Below are 16,655 nucleotides of genomic sequence, written 5' to 3'. Positions count from 1 at the left end.
CTTGTCCTAGTCCAGGCATTAAGGGTTACGTGTGGTCTAAAAAATTTCAATTGCTTATTTACTTGAAACCGAATAACTTTTTCAATTAATAACTATATAATCTTTGAGGAATTACATCAATTTGGCTTTTATGCACGAATATTAATCAGCAATATTAACAATTGGTACGGTTAGGTTCAAGTTTATGGTCTTGACGAAAAATACTAATATTAACAACTGATTATTAACTTTGTTTTTTTTTTAAAAAAAGAAAGTATATACTCTTTTGGAAGAGAAATTGACCATTTTTAATATATATCATTATTAATACTTCATTTGTACTACTATTTTAACATCTAAGAAAAAACAAAAGAAAAACCAAGAAGTGTACTTTTGTTGATACGTACGTACGTACGTACGTTAAAGCATACGATATGTTTTTGATTGATCTTATTATTACAAACTTCCATGGCTTTTAGTTTGGACCACAACATGATAATAACAACATGCATGCAAGCATACAGAGAATATATATGTATAAAGATTTTGTAGTCACGAGGAAGTGATCATCATTATTTAATACGCGGTTTGAGCGCACATTCTAATGGCAGAATTCATAGAACAACCGCGTATTGTATTGCTTTCGTTCTCTCATGCAGACGCGGTTTCTGAAAAGAAGTAAACAAAACAAAAAGCCAAATTAGTATCAACAGAGTGGGGAAGTCATAAGATGATTGTGTTGGATGAATGCTTTTAGTACCAACTAATTTGAGAGATCAATCTTGAGATCAATCTTACCGCACTTGCACTCCATTTAAAGTTAGAGTTTTTATTTATTTTGTATTCACTCCTATAAAACTAACAAAACAAAACGAAATTAATTATTAATATTGATCGTTTTAAAATAGTGATTAATAATCGAGCAGGCTATAAATGGGTTCGAATATTCTTGTCCAAACCCCTGCGTTTTAGCAGTTATATTCGAGGATCGGTCTATTTTATCATCTATGATTTTAGGTCTGTTAGGTCATGAGGAGATAACCGGGGATCATTCATAATGGGTTTAAATGCAAGTTATGCAACCTTATAAATGAGTTGGACACCACATTTTATCCAAAATATTAGTAAGGTATTAGTTTTATTGGTCGATCATTTCATTTAAAAGTGTTTAACCTCTACTTTTCTAAGCAATGTGAGATTTCACTCGCCTCATCTATTACTAATATATTAAAATCAATTACCACCAAAGTTCCTAAATTATCCTTAATGCTTTTAACCATGTTGCAAATTTTATATCATTCATTGTAATTTTACTAAAAAAAATATAAAAAGAATATAAGATAAATACAAATATATATATATATATATATATATATATATATATATATATATATATATATATATATATATATATATAGAAAAAATATAAGATAAATAAAAAAAACAAATATATCGAAAAAATATATGATAAATATAAAAAACAATGATATGCTTAAAAATAGGAACAAAACAAATTATAGATAGAAACAAAATAGAACAATAAAAACATTACTAAAAAAAGGAAATAAAAAAAAACATTATAGAAAGTTTAGTTAATAAAAAAAATTATAGAAAGAATATAGAAAAAAAACCGCATAAAAATAAGAATATATAAATAATTAACGATAAACAATACTTTATAAAAAAACATAAACAATATTTTTCATCAAAAAAAGAAATATTACTATCAAATTTACTACTAACCACTAATAATATAATAATATAGTTAAATAGTTTTTTGTAAGGTATAAAGTTAAATAGTATCAAACTTACTAAATTACCCTAAATATTCCTAATAAAATTTATAATTTTTTTAAAAAAATATACACGGGACCATTATTTATTACTGAAACATAAAAAATTGAATAAATAAATTTACAAGAAAAAACACAATAATTCCACTTATATTATATAATAATTATTTAAATATTTAATTTTAAATAAATTTTATACCTTAATATCATGACAAACTTAGATATCAAATAAAATAAATGGACCCGTGCATTCCCACGAGGTCTTTAAACTAGTACTTATTTAAAGTTGTTTATAACTTTATTAAAAGAAATTTTTACAATTGTATATTCGATCAACGGAAACTTATAATTCAAACCTAACCACACATGTCCTATTACTTTTTTTTTTGGGACATTTTTTCTTATTACTAATTTATAAAAAGAATTACCTCTCCTCCTAACGAATTAATCACTAACATTGCATTTTAATAAATGAGTTAAATATATTTTTCGCCCCTCTAATTAATATATTAAATTTTATTTTTAATTCATCTAAAAACTTTTTTCGAATTTTGGTCCTCTAAATTTTTAGTTTTAGTCCTTGATTTTTTCCAAAAACTTCAATATATCATGTTTTAAATGATTTTTTTTTATATAAAAATCATACCTTTATTAAGACATTAAAACATCATTAGTTTGACTATTTAACATTTAATCTTAGTTTAAAAATTTAATATTTAATTTAAAGTTATTGACAAATTACAAATTAAATCTAAAGACTAATAGTTAAATTATTAAACTAATTATATTTTAAGATTTTAATTTTTTTGAAACGACTAACTTTTATTAATAACACAATTGAACGTAAGACGAGCACAACCCGCAAAACCAACTCATATAAAATTGTTCACAAAGGAAGAATTCCAACAACACCAACAACAAGCCCTAAAAACCCTTAAAAATCGCCCCAAAAGTAAAACAAAAGAAAATGCACCAAATATCATCACCCCCGCTCATCCTACTCTAAGTCCATCTGAATCAAAACGACATTTTAAGATCTTAATAATGATATTTAGGGTGCATTTGATCTCCTAAAAAACATAGGACTGAACAACTTTTGTTGTACCCTGTTTAATTCAAAAACTGGAGACTGAACAAAATAGGTAGTAAGGGAGGAGAAAAAAATAAATTTTTGTCTCTCACTGAACCACATCATGACAATAGTATAACTATAAAAAATATGAAAATATTCATTTTATTTTCGAGTATAAAGAATATTATCTCTTTATCTCTCTCTGAAGCAGTTTTGTCATGTCATGTAGTTTCTTATTCTGTCATATACTGTTAAGTCCAATACTTACTCTTTTACAAATCAAACGCCCCCTTAGAATATGATACACGAACTTTTGAAAGAAACAAAACAGGAATTAACGGATCAATTTGCATATGTGGACTGACACGTGACACACTGACACGTGTACTGTTCAAACGGTGTTAGTGACAAAATTGACGGAAATGACTAACTTGAAACCTAAATAATTGTAAGGGACCACATTGATACTTTTTAAATGTAAGGGATTAAATTGAAACCTAAAATAAATGTAAGGGACCAAATGTGTAGTTAAGCCTAAAATTAAAAACTAAAAATTTAGTGGAGCTAAAATTCAAAAGAAAATTTTAAAAAGAATAATAAAATTAGATATATTTAAAATGATCAAAAATATATTTAATCCTTTATAAAATTCACGGAGGATCGATTATCATTGTCCATTGGTCTACTAATCTCTTTTATCACAAATTCACATCAATTATAAATAACCAAACTTTTTTACGATGGAAAAGAAAACCTAGTTTGATATTCAACTTTAGACATAAAAAGTGCAATAATGCATTGCATGCATATCATAGCTTTTTACTACTACTTATCATGTATATAGAAATTATCAAAAGAAACAAATGACTTTTAAGTTGTCATCCATGCCAAGAGGTGATGAGTGGAGAAAAAAAATGCATTGTGTGACAAATGTTTCACACCATATGTAACTAAGCATCTTTATTATTCTCAAATGTATTTGTACTGTAATATTACATGTTAAAGAACATGTTCTTCTGAAAAATGTTCCCTATTAATGTGACTATCTTCGGATCCTGGACCATTCAATGATTTTTAGCTTTTGTGCAGATAAGTTCATATTAACCGTAGATTATAAAATTCTCCTATGAAAGATATAACTTTTTTCATGTTATGATTTACCGAGAAATGTGTACCACACCTGAAGAACTTGTTCTTTTCTTCTTGTGTGTTTATATGATGATACGTGATGACATTAACGGCAGGGAAATATATATCTTTTACCTTTGATAAAAGGTACGTGATGACAGTGGTGACTCCAGGATTGTTAGTGTGTCTGGGCAAATTTTTGGAGAGAATTTTATCAACTCAAATTTCGAATATAGAAATATTTAAACCCTGTTTTTTAATATTTAATTTTGGAAGAAATTTTTAAACAAGAAACAACAAGCAAAAATATAGTCATGTTTCCAATATAATTAAGGCTCAACTAAATAAGAGACTACAATCAAATCTTAATCCACATCGACGTATATAATTATATTAAACTACTTATTTATACAATCAAACAACTTATTTATATAATCACTTATCATTCAAAAGAGCTTAACAAATTTTAAAATTCAAAACAACATCAAGTCATCAAACAAAGATTCTAGATGGAGAAGGTTTTAGGTTGTTAAAAATTAGAATTAATTGCATATTTGGTCTATTATGTTTATTTTAGGTTTTAATTTGGTCTCTTATCTTTTAAAAGTTTCAAGTTGGTCCTTTTCCTCAAATTTTAGTTTAAATCGTCGACTTTTCTAATGAATTTGCGTACGTAGACCACTTAGGAGAGTACTATGTGAAGGTTTTAGAAAAAATTAACTCAAAATTTAACAAAAAGTTAGAAAAAATTAACTCAAAATTTAACGAAAACGACCAACTTATGTTGTGATCAATAACATAAGAGACCAACTTGAAACTTTTAAAAGATAAGAGACCAAATTGAAACCTAAAATAAACATAAGAGACTAAATATACCTCGTATGATAGCTTTACTAGATGTGTTTCTTTTTTTTTCTTTCCTGTTTCTTATTATTACAAAAAAAAAAAATTAAGATGGGCAGCCCAGGCATGCCCGGCGGCATAATCTCCCATGCGTGATGACATTAAAATATATATTGTGAATTCAATCATCCACATGTTGTGAATTTGTTTAATCGATGTTGATACAGTATTGCTCATATTATATAATTATTAATATTAGGAGAATGTTAACTTGTGCCCTTAAGACACATGTTAAGAAGATAAATATGGAAAATATTTATTGAACTTGTGTTGTATTCAATTTTCTAAGTATTAAATTCTTTGTATTATTAAATGCTATATATTTCTATTTTTAGGTAGCTTAACATGTGCCATTAGGGCACAAGTTAACATGACCCTTAACATTATATGAACTTTAAGGTTAAATTCATTTAAAGAAAACGAATATGATTGTTTATACTTTTATTAAGACCGTCATTTTTTGGACTAATTTCCACAAATTTTAAGATTATTCCCTTTTTTAATACATTCATTGATTGAAGAAATGAATTTAATTTGTGTGGTTAAAAAAAAATTAACAATGACAAATAAAAAAGTATGTTTGATTAAATAAAGATTCAACTTAGAAAAAATTTCAAATTTATGTTTATAGTAAATCCACAAAATCTTGCAAAATAAAAATTAAAAAATTCACACAATTAATCCAAAAAATGAAAAAACAAAGGAAAAAGATGAACCAATACACTAAGATATATTGTCGGCCTAATATTTGATCTAAATTGTTCTACGTTTTAGGAGATAAAACAACTCTTATTTTCACTAACAACAAATGAGTCTTTTCAATAGCTTAACAAGAGCAAACCCATGTTTCTACCCTTTTCATTTCTCTTATCGAGTAACAAAAGTAACTACGAAATTAGCTAGCAGCGATTTTCACAAAAAGAATCCCTAATTTAATTTCTCTCATTTCCTCTCTTTCAACCCTTCACTCAAGAATTAACTAGACAAAGTTTAAATTCTTTCCCTAATAATTCCCAACTAGAATGTGTTTCTCAATCCAAAAAACCGCAAAAAAAAACCCATCCACACAAAAAAAAAAAATCTAGGTTTTACTTCACATACCCTCCTTTTCTATGTTGAAAAAGTTGTCTAAGCAACTCTATTTTTATTGAAAAAAAAACAAGTAACTTAAATTTCCATTTACAAATGATTCAAATTATGCCATCCAGAAAGTCAAGGAACACAAAAAAATTTGGATTTGGATTTGCATTCAAATTATATATATTTTCTTTGACAAACAACAAAAAAATAAAAAATAATATTAGTACCGGTTATACCGGTTATTAGGTGGATTTGGATTTTTACAAATTCTATGAATTTATTAGATTTTGATTAACTCAGCTCAGGGCATTGTAATGTACCTGGTTATTATAATTTTTTATTTTAAATAAAAAATGAATAAATTTAATTTTGTAAATTTAAATAAGTTTAAATTTTTTTAATCAAACAAAATAAACACTTTCTTCCTTCAAAAAAAAAAACTAACCACTTTCTATTTTTTTTTAAATAAAAATACACTTTCTATTTTCTTAAAATTTTGTTTTACGAATTTAAATAAATTAAAAAAATTTCTAACCAAAAAAAAAACTTTTTAATAAAATATTTTAATTTGAATATTTTTATCTTAATTAATCATCTTTTTTAAATTAAAAAAATAAAAATAAAAGTTACCTGCGAAATTTTCTGTAAATTTGACCGCAAAACTAGGGTACCAAAATCCGCAGAAAAAAGTCTTGGGAATACCTGCGGAATTTCCTGAAATACCAACATCCACAGGAATTTTGCCTGGGTGCAAAAATCCGCAGGAAAATCCTTGGGAATACCTACAGATTTTCCTGAAAATTCTAAATCCGCAAGAAAGGAGTTCTAAGTGCGAAATTCGCAGGAAAGTCCTTAGGAATACCTGCAGATATAATTTCGCAGGAAACTCCGCAGGAAAATAGAAAATTTATAGTAGTGAGGGTCAGCATAATTTTTATCAGTAGCAGAAATATATGAAAAATAAAATATTTTATTTTAAATTTTTAGTCAATTAGTTTAGTGACATAAATTTCACCCACTTAAATTGAATAAGTGAGGAATTTTAAATTTAAACCTCAACCAATGTATATTATAATGTTCTTATTATCAATTGAACTATATTCACATAAACAATATATTTTAAAAATAAATATATTAAACTTGCAATATTTTATAATTTTGTGAAATGAAGGAGCAACAAACTTGAATCCCTTCAAAATTTAAATCTATTCATTTTGTTTATTTATTTTTAAAACAACAAAAAAAACCATATTAATGAAGAACCAATCCTGCCCTATCTTTTTGGATATGGGCTACAATAAGGGGTGGGAGATTAGTAATCCAATAGTGTTGTTCATCATGAGAGGTCCATTTTGCCAATTCATGTGTGATCATTTCTCTCCCGACCCCCCACATTTCTTTTATACCCCCCAAAAATCTCATTTTGCCCCTTACGATTTGAAAAATTTTTGCCAAAATACTTCGGTTTATATTCACCGAAGGCAAATATTACACCATTTTGGTAACTGCAAACCGAACATTAGCATTTTCGGTACACAGAAACCGAACGTCAGCTTGTTCGGTACCTGCGAACCGAAATGTCCTAGATTTCGGTACGTTGTTATCGAAAATTTCATTTGGTCACTGTAATTAGGCCATTTTCGGCATAAGTTTACCAAAATAATTGTTTCGGTAACTGCGAACCGAAATGTCCTAGATTTCGGTAAGTGGTTACCGAAGTTTATCAGCATGTCAAATTCCTTCGGTTCGTATAAACCGCAGTACCCCCAAGGGCAAAAATGAAAATTCAGGGAGTAAAAAAGAAATGAAGGGGGTCGGGAGAGAAATGAACTTCATGTGTCACACTATGACCCTCATGCCTAACCCAGCTAATGAATACATGAGGATTTTTATCCAAGTCGTCTCCTAGCTAAACCTTCCCTAATAACCTCTAGCAAAGCTGTGATTCTTAAAATCCATTTTGAACACCACCTTGTTGAACCTCATTTGTTCTATCAGACTAACTGTACGTCGCGTTCAACCTCATAGTTTTTGCCATTAACGCGTTGTCCGAGCACCGAATTAACCACCTTAGTCGCAGCTCCAATGCAACTTCCATCCCCCATTCGCAATATCAACCCTAACCCCAACGGCCATCACCTAGATCGTGTTCCTTAAATATAAAACTCTCTTGAGATTTTTCTTTGTCCTTTTCATAAGTTCCCTTTCAAATTTTCAAGAGCATTAATGATTTCTTTACCAACATATTACCACTAAATAGTACATATTTTTCTACAATCTAAAATAAAATATAAGATTTTCAAGAATATTAATGATTTCTTTACCAACCGACACCATTATATCTGTCCCTAAAGTTGAAGGATAAAATTATAAAAATAATATCAATTATCAACAAATTTAAAATTACAATCAACTTTCTTGATCTCCGTAATTTTCTCAAACAAATCTTATATTTAGAGACGAAGGTAATAATACACATAACAATTTCTCAATTAGTCAAATCCTATGTGTCATATATGTCATCTACTCCTTAGTTTAATACTACATAAAATTTAGGAACCTTAGTCAAAGGAAAACGTTCTCATCAAAACAAAAAGGGTCTTGTTAACATGTGCCCTTAGGGCATATGTTAAGATATACCAAAATAGAAATTCATCATTTAATGATACAAGAAATTTAATGCTTTAAAAGTTAAAATGCACAAATTAGCATTTAATAATTTCTATTTTTGCTTCCTTAACATGTGCCTTAAGGGCACAAGTTAACATTCTCCAAACAAAAATAACAATTTTTATGATATTCTATTCTATACCTAAGTTTAGTGAAAGGGACCTGAAACAATCAAATATCATTGTTTTTGTTATTTTATTTTATTTTATACACTTTTTTTTTGTAAATTTTTTATCTTATGCATTAATTTTTTTAAAGGATATTTTATGCACTACTTTCTTTTTGACGAAATTTGACTCAGGTTTTGTTTATTTTGCGGCCAATAGTCAGATTAGTAAAACTCATTTCCCTAGAAAATCAGATAATTAATGATGTGGAATGATCGATACGGATTAAATTATATGAAAATCCCCCTAAAAACTTGAATTTTTTGGTCCAAAAATTTGTTAAAATGACTAAAACTGAATAATTTTAAAATAAATGGACCAATTTTATGAATGAGTAAAAGTAAAAATATCAAAATTGTAGTTAAGTCTAAAATTAATCTATGATATATTTAGGACATAAAATATAAAAGACTTAATTAGTAAAATGGTCCCTTAAAGATATTTTTAGTTTCACATTGGTCCCTTAAAAAAAAAGGATCAAATTGGTCCCTTAAAGAAAAAAAAGTCCGAATAGGTCCCTTAAAGACATCTCCGTTAATCAGTTTGGTCCCTTAAAGACATCTCCGTTAATTAGTTTGGTCCTCGAAAAAATGGACGGAAAGGACCAAACTGATTAACGGAGATGTCTTTAAGGGACCTATTCGGACTTTTTTTTTCTTTAAGGGACCTATTCGGACCATTTTTTTCTTTAAGGGACCTATGTGAAACCAAAAATGTCTTTAAGAGACTATTTTATTAATTAAGCCAATATAAAACATCTAAATAATTTTATGGGTCATGTTAAACAGGGCATCCGGTGCACTTGTTAAGCATACCAAAAATAGAAATAAAATAATGTTGATAAAAACAATTTTTTACACTTTCAATACATGAATGCACAAGTTTCATAACAAAATTTCCTTTTTTCCTAATTTTTTATTTATCTTTATTAGCTAGTTTGGCAGTTCATACATGGAGTATATGGATATGGAATGTCTTTGCAAAGTGCATGGAAACGGAGGAAAAACTGCATGGAAAGGGCACTAGTTTGCTCACAGGTAAGGTAATGACTTAGTTGCTTCAATTATGTTTACTTTTCTATATTTTATCGTGGAAGAAGGAGCATGCAACTTAGAGCATCCCAATAGGTTTTATTTAGATATATATATATATGAGTCAGGATCCGTTGACACCAACTAGTTTGACACCAAATGTTACACCTCTCAATAACATTTTAACCGATATAAATTTTATAAAATCCACCGTTGGATTGAAAGTTTACATCATATAGATCATTTGTGTAAAATTTCAAATAAATCCAAAATCATTTGATATGTTATTGAGATACATCAAAATTAACGGTTTTTGTATTTTTTTAAATGCCGTTAATCTGTATATGTCTCAATAGCATATCAAATGATTTTGGATTTGTCTGAAATTTTACACAAATGATCTATATGATGTAAACTTTCAATCCAACGGTGAATTTTATAAAATTTATATCGGTTAAAACGTTATTGAGAGGTGTAACATTTGGTGTCAAACTAGTTGGTGTCAACGGATCCTGACTCTATATATATATATATATATATATATATATATATATATATATATATATATATATATATATATATATATATATATATATATATTACATAAAATATTCTTTAATTTAATTATTTTTACAATATCTTTGTGTAAATTTTTTAATAACAAAACTTTATTTAACAAATCGGTGTGGTTGTCTGTCAACGCGTCGGCTTGCCATCAAATAGGACGAGATGAAATATTCGACGACGGTGGCTTGCAGAGTTGCGGCGTTTGAGTTATAATGATTGCTGTGATCTTCAGCCATGTGAAGATGTTTGCTTTTTTCGTCTAGATTGATGTGGTAGGTTGGGAAAAACGTTTTTACCTCAGCCCCACGGTGGGCGCCAAAATGTTCTGGTGAACACTCAAAGAGGGTTATATTATTGATAATATAAGAATGATATTACATGAACTTATCAAATATGGACGGATAAAAAATATGGTGATCCTTTACAATGAAAATACAGAGCTATTTATAGGTTACAATTTCCTTCTTCCCCAAGTTTGATCTCCTGGAATTTCGGTCACCACCGTCTTATCTGGCGAACCAGCGCAAGGATTTATTCTGTCCTTCGTCCTCAAGCTATGGAGGAGATGGGGGTGATGGTTTCTTCCACGCGAAGCTAGGCAGTTGACCATTTGGAAGAAAAAGATATTTTGGGCGCGATTCATAGTTCAAAGACAATTGGCGCCACATCGCTTCATCCCGCCACGTCATGTATGTTTGCCATCTCGCCTACTGGGTCTTCATTGATCACTTTGATTGGGCTTTGTTACTTTTGGACTTATTGAGCCTAACTAATTTATCCTTTAGCCCATTGCCCGGTCCACAGCCCCCCAAGCACGAAGCTCGGCGAGTTGAAGTGCTTACTAGAGGATTGATTATGCATTCTCATGATTTATCTGAAAGGCATAATTTTAGCACGTTTTTCTCATGCTACATCCACGTTCTTTCGCGCTCCATTTTGAAAGACTACCTGTGCGCCCATTACCGCGCATTTCAAGGAGGTATCTGCCATTAGGGTTTCCCATTAATCCATTTATGAAGTCCACGATGTGTACTTTCCTTCCTATAACTTCAGTACTTCAAGTTGCATTTGAATCATCATTTTCCAAACACTCAATCTTCAAAAACTTCCTAAATCATGTCTGCTATGGATTCTTCCTTTGAGTGCGGCCAGTCTCCTGCCTCGCCTGTTATCAAGAGGTTACGCCGCATGCTCTGTACTGACACAGGGGAACTGATGGAAAACTTTGATGATTTTTCCGAATTTGTGAAGGAGCTCAATGACTACTCCTGGAGATTGAACAAGGAAGAAACGCGCTTCTTGGACAGTGTCCTTCGCATACAGAAGGGATTAACTACAGACGCCTCCTTCGTTATTGCTGTGGAAAATGTCAAGGAGTGCCATACAGAGGTATCCGAAGCTGTCAAAAATCAAATTGAGATTGTAAAGGAGACCATGGAGGTGTAGGAGGAAATTATGGGGATATGCTTCAACGAGAAAAGAGGGTAGATGACCGTCTTGACTTGCTGCACAAAGAGATGAAGCCGCTTCTGAAGAGAAAGAGAGCCCTTCAAGGCGAAATCCGAGATGATGTTACCAAATTGATCTCAAGGCGTCGTTTCCTGGTTGACTTGCTGGAGAAACAAAAAGAACTAGGGGAGGACATGAAGCCCATCGACGCCAATGACCTAAAATGCTTACAGAAAATGTCTATCAGCTCAAAAATGACCTAAAATGTTTGTTTTTCCAAGAAAAGAAAAACGTTATTTTCAAAAAATAAATAGATATACATAATAATTATAAAATGAATTGAAAAAAAAATTTAAAACATTTTTTATGATTCTTTTTTTTTATAAAATAATAATCTTAGTCGAAAAGTTAATTGTAGCAAATATATTGGATGAGTGTTTGAGACGGTGCTATTTATTGGTTGTATGATGTGCATATAATGCGATACAGGTTGTGTGATTTTTGCCAGAAGCCTTTGCATTGCTTTGGGGCTTGAAATAACATCTCAATAAATGCTATAAGTTAATTGGAGAAGTTTGTTATCAAACGTGTCTAATTATTTTTATCAAATAAACTTATAAACTAGTTCAAATAAACTATAAACTAGCTTATTGAACTTACCAAACTTATATACTTGTAAATATTTAACATTATATATGCTGATTTCTGGTGGCTTCTTCTACATAATTTATATAGAATATATTTTCGTGAAAGTGGTTTGACTGTGGTTTAAGGAACTCGAATTCACTACGGTTATTTTTTTACACATTAACTAAACTTAAATAAAGACTGTTCAATCATGATAAAATAATCATCGATATATAAGTTATAAATTATAATGTGACTTTGCGGAATGCTGCAAATTTTGTCCGGCTTAACGAGCTTTGGAAACAAATTAAGCCTACATATTCATGTTTTATGGCTGGCTGGCTCACTAACAAGATTTTTAATTTTTTCTTTCTTTCTTTCTTTTCTTTTAACATTATTATTATTATTATTATTATTATTATTATTATTATTATTATTATTTAAAAAAGGTGAGGCCTACCGTACCCAGAGTAGGAATAGGCTAGGTTGAGGTAGGCTTTGCCAAGCCTGAGTCTGGTCTGTCAAAAAATTGAAGACCTGAGTCTGGCATGTGGCCTATCATAAGCTTATCTTATGTTTGAGTCTGACCTTTTCAAAGACTAATGTAAATAATTATATTTATTTTAAATATACTTATGCTTATAAACTAATAATCAATGTTCCTTTTGTTATTTAACATTGAATTGTAAAGAATTTGACTATATATGTCATCACATTTTAATTCTAGTTTATAATAATTCATTTATATATCTGAAAAACTAATGTAGATTTATAAACTTAAACTACTGAAAAAGTCAATAAAGTTATAATTTAATAAAAGTACAAATTTTAATAGATATATATATATATATATATATATATATATATATAATAATAGTAGTAAAAATATTTTTCATATTAACTTAAAAAGGCTGGCCTAGTAGGCTAAAATGTTTTTCTAATGACTTACAGTCTGACCTATTTAACTAAATAAACTTATGCTTATAAAAAAAGAACTAAATAGACTTATAAAAAAGTCTTGGTATCCTCTATTTAAATAAATAGGCAGGCCTGACCTGAGCTTATGTAGGCTAGGGCATAGGCCCCTATAGACCGGCCTGACCTATTCCCACCTATTACCCATTTATAATTTGATGGTATTTATCTACCAACCAATGAAAACAAACCACATAATTAAGTGGATTTGCATGTGGTACCCACAACTTACTTGTAACAAACTTTTGAATTCTCATATTTCGATTTGCATAAAACATGTTCTTATTGGTTGATGGGTAAATACCCTCAAATCATAAAAAGGGTAGATTAGAAAAAACCTCAAATATGAAATATTAAAGCTTTTGTTTTATATTTAAAAATGTCATTGTGTTGCCACATGTTACCATGCCATTTGCTACCTATAAACAAAGACCCACAGTGTGCCACATCAACAATCATTAGTCATCTGTTTGGTGCAATGTTTTAATAACCGGACCGGAAGTCGAACCGTTGTGACCATCAGTTCAAGGTTCAACCAGTCGGACTGGTTCAACCGTTATTGAACCGTTTACATTGAACCGTTCATATAATTTTATTATAATAACAAAATAGAATGAAATTTTTTTTTCTCTATAACAAACTAACAAAACACAACTTAAGAAAGTAATAAATAAATAAATATTAAATAAAATAAAAAGAATAATACTTAGCTCAACAATAAGCCCAATTTATTAGTGAAAAAAGAACATACTTGACCCAAGCCCATTTACTAAACCCTAAATATAAATATCTAATCTAGTCTTAGTATATATACAATACAAACAATATGCAAATGTAATCAGCCGTCACTTCTTCTTTCTCTTCTCACGTGAGTTTTTTTTTTCTTTCTTTTTCTTTCTTATTTTTTATTGGCACATCATTTCTTACATCTCTTCTTCAAGCTCAATCTTGTTCTTTTTCTCTCTTTTCTTTATCTTCTTCAAGCAAATCTCTCTCTTTTCTTTTACTTTTTTAAACAAATCAATTACTTTTATTTGTATAAAAGCAAAGGAAAAGAAAATTGAATCTTTCTGGTCTCTGTATTTCTTTTCTATGTCTGGATTTTTTTACAACTCTGTTAATTAATTGTGTAAAAGACAAAGACAAATCTTAATCAATGTATAAAAGGAAAAAAAAAAAATCTTGGCAAAAAAAGAGCGTGAAAAGATACTGAAAAATAGGGAAAAAATGTTTTTTTTTTTAAAGCTAGATTCCGAACCGGCCGGTTTTTTAAAACTGCCCCCGGTTCGACGGTTTGAGCGGTTCAGGACGGTTCGTACCGGTTTCAAGCGGTTTTTTCCGGTTCTGTAGACTACCGGTTCTTAGCACTAGTCCGGACCGCTAATGTGTCCGGTTCCCGGTTGAACCGGTTGAACCGACCGGTCCCGTCCGGTTCTTAAAACATTGGTTTGGTGACTATGAAGAAATAGATGGAAGGACCAAAATTGATGGAAGGACTAAAATTAATATCAGAAACAAACTATAGGATTATATATATATATAGAGGATATATATTATGAGAATGGTAAAGTTATATGAAAATATGAGAATGAACTACAACCATTAGATTTAAATGAAGAAGTAAGATTAGAATATCATTTAAGTGAGTCATGTGACATTGTCATGTGTCATTTTCATTATCATTGAACTCTTTCTCTCTCTTCCACTATTTGGCGCCAATTCTTCTTCTCCCTATCTATTTGTCTTCTATCAGTGACTTCTACCAAAATTTCTCGTCACCATATTCACAGTTCCGGCGGCCAGGGACCTTTGTTTACTTCCTCAACAATTGTTAGATTGTTCCTCAATATTAGCTTTTCTTTTCATATTTTAATTTTTACTAAAAATCATGACTTTGTTTTTGTTACAGTATCAACGCCTTAATATGACTTTATATAGACATGATTATATTGTTTCCATTTTCCCCATTTTCTCTACATGTTTATTCTGATACAAGTTTTGTATTTTTTAGGTTTTTTTTTTGGCATATTAGGTTTTATTTACATCATAACCAATTTAGGAATAATTAATTTATATGGCCAATGTCAATTTAGGAATAATTTATTTGTTGTGTTTAGTTTTAGTTACAATTTTTATGGAGATGGAATCAACCTCATCGTCAAAAGACTTCGATTACGTCGGAGGAGTGGATTCCTCCGTGTGGTAATGAACTCAAACCTGTGATTGACAAGGTATTTAATACTTAGAAGCATGTGGATACCGGCTTATTTCAAAGATACATTTATGGCTGGAATTATGAGAACAACCTCAAGATCAGAGAGTGAAAACTCATTTTTTGATAACTATTTGAATAAGAATCTTACTTTAGTGGAATTTTGGATGCGATTTGATTCTGTTTTAGAAGCACATGGACACAAAGAACTTCATGCTGGTAATGATACACTTCATTCTAATCCAGAATTGAAGATGCACATGGATTTAGAGAAGCACGGTAGAGAGGTTTATACACATGAAAATTTTTACATATTTTAGAAGGAGTTGTGGAGTGCATGTGTAGATTGTGGAATTGAAGGAACGAAAAAGAAAGGTGAGAATTTGTTATTTTCTATACTTGATAATGTTGTGGTTAATATGGCGCCAAAGTGAGCAAACACAGAGAAGTTGTTTATTGTGTTTCTAATAACATTGCACATTGTTCATGCAAAATGTTTGACTCGGAAGGTATACCATGTCGACATATTTTTTTTTTGTATTAAAGGGGAGAGGCTTTAGTGAAATTCCAAGTCACTACATTGTAAATAGGTGGACGAAGTTGGCAACAAGTAGACCGGTTTTTGATTGTGATGGAAATGTTTTGGAGGCATGTTCTAAATTTGAAAGTGAAAGGACATTAGTTTCAAAAAGCATGGGCACAATTGTTTAAATGCATGCATATGACTGGTACAAATAAAGAAAAATTGCTCCTCATTTACAATGAGGGTTGTAGTATTGAACAAAAAATTGTAGTACACTCGAGACATATCTTTCTATTTTGTAACATTGTCTTAATATTGTGGTACACTGATAAGGTGCACTGATATTATTTCAGTTAGCTAGTACGTGTATGAATGCAGGCTCACTATCAAAGTCTGTTATATTTTTGGTATACTTTTGTTCAGGGGCGTCTCCAAGTTTTAGGAGACTCTGTGCAAAATATAAAAGTGGCCCCTTAATA

The 16,655-nt window shown here is 29.8% G+C and overlaps 1 pseudogene; it reads left to right on the top strand.

The window, feature by feature from the left end:
- The first annotated feature begins 15,692 nt into the window (after positions 1–15,692).
- LOC123922584 lies at positions 15,693–16,364 on the top strand (annotated as a pseudogene).
- Positions 16,365–16,655: the final 291 nt, after the last annotated feature.

This window comes from Trifolium pratense, linkage group LG4 (genome assembly GCF_020283565.1).
Source record: "Trifolium pratense cultivar HEN17-A07 linkage group LG4, ARS_RC_1.1, whole genome shotgun sequence".
NCBI classification, from domain to species: Eukaryota; Viridiplantae; Streptophyta; class Magnoliopsida; order Fabales; family Fabaceae; genus Trifolium; species Trifolium pratense.
Note: the sequence above shows the minus strand (reverse complement) of the source record. Positions and strands in the feature narration are given on the sequence as shown.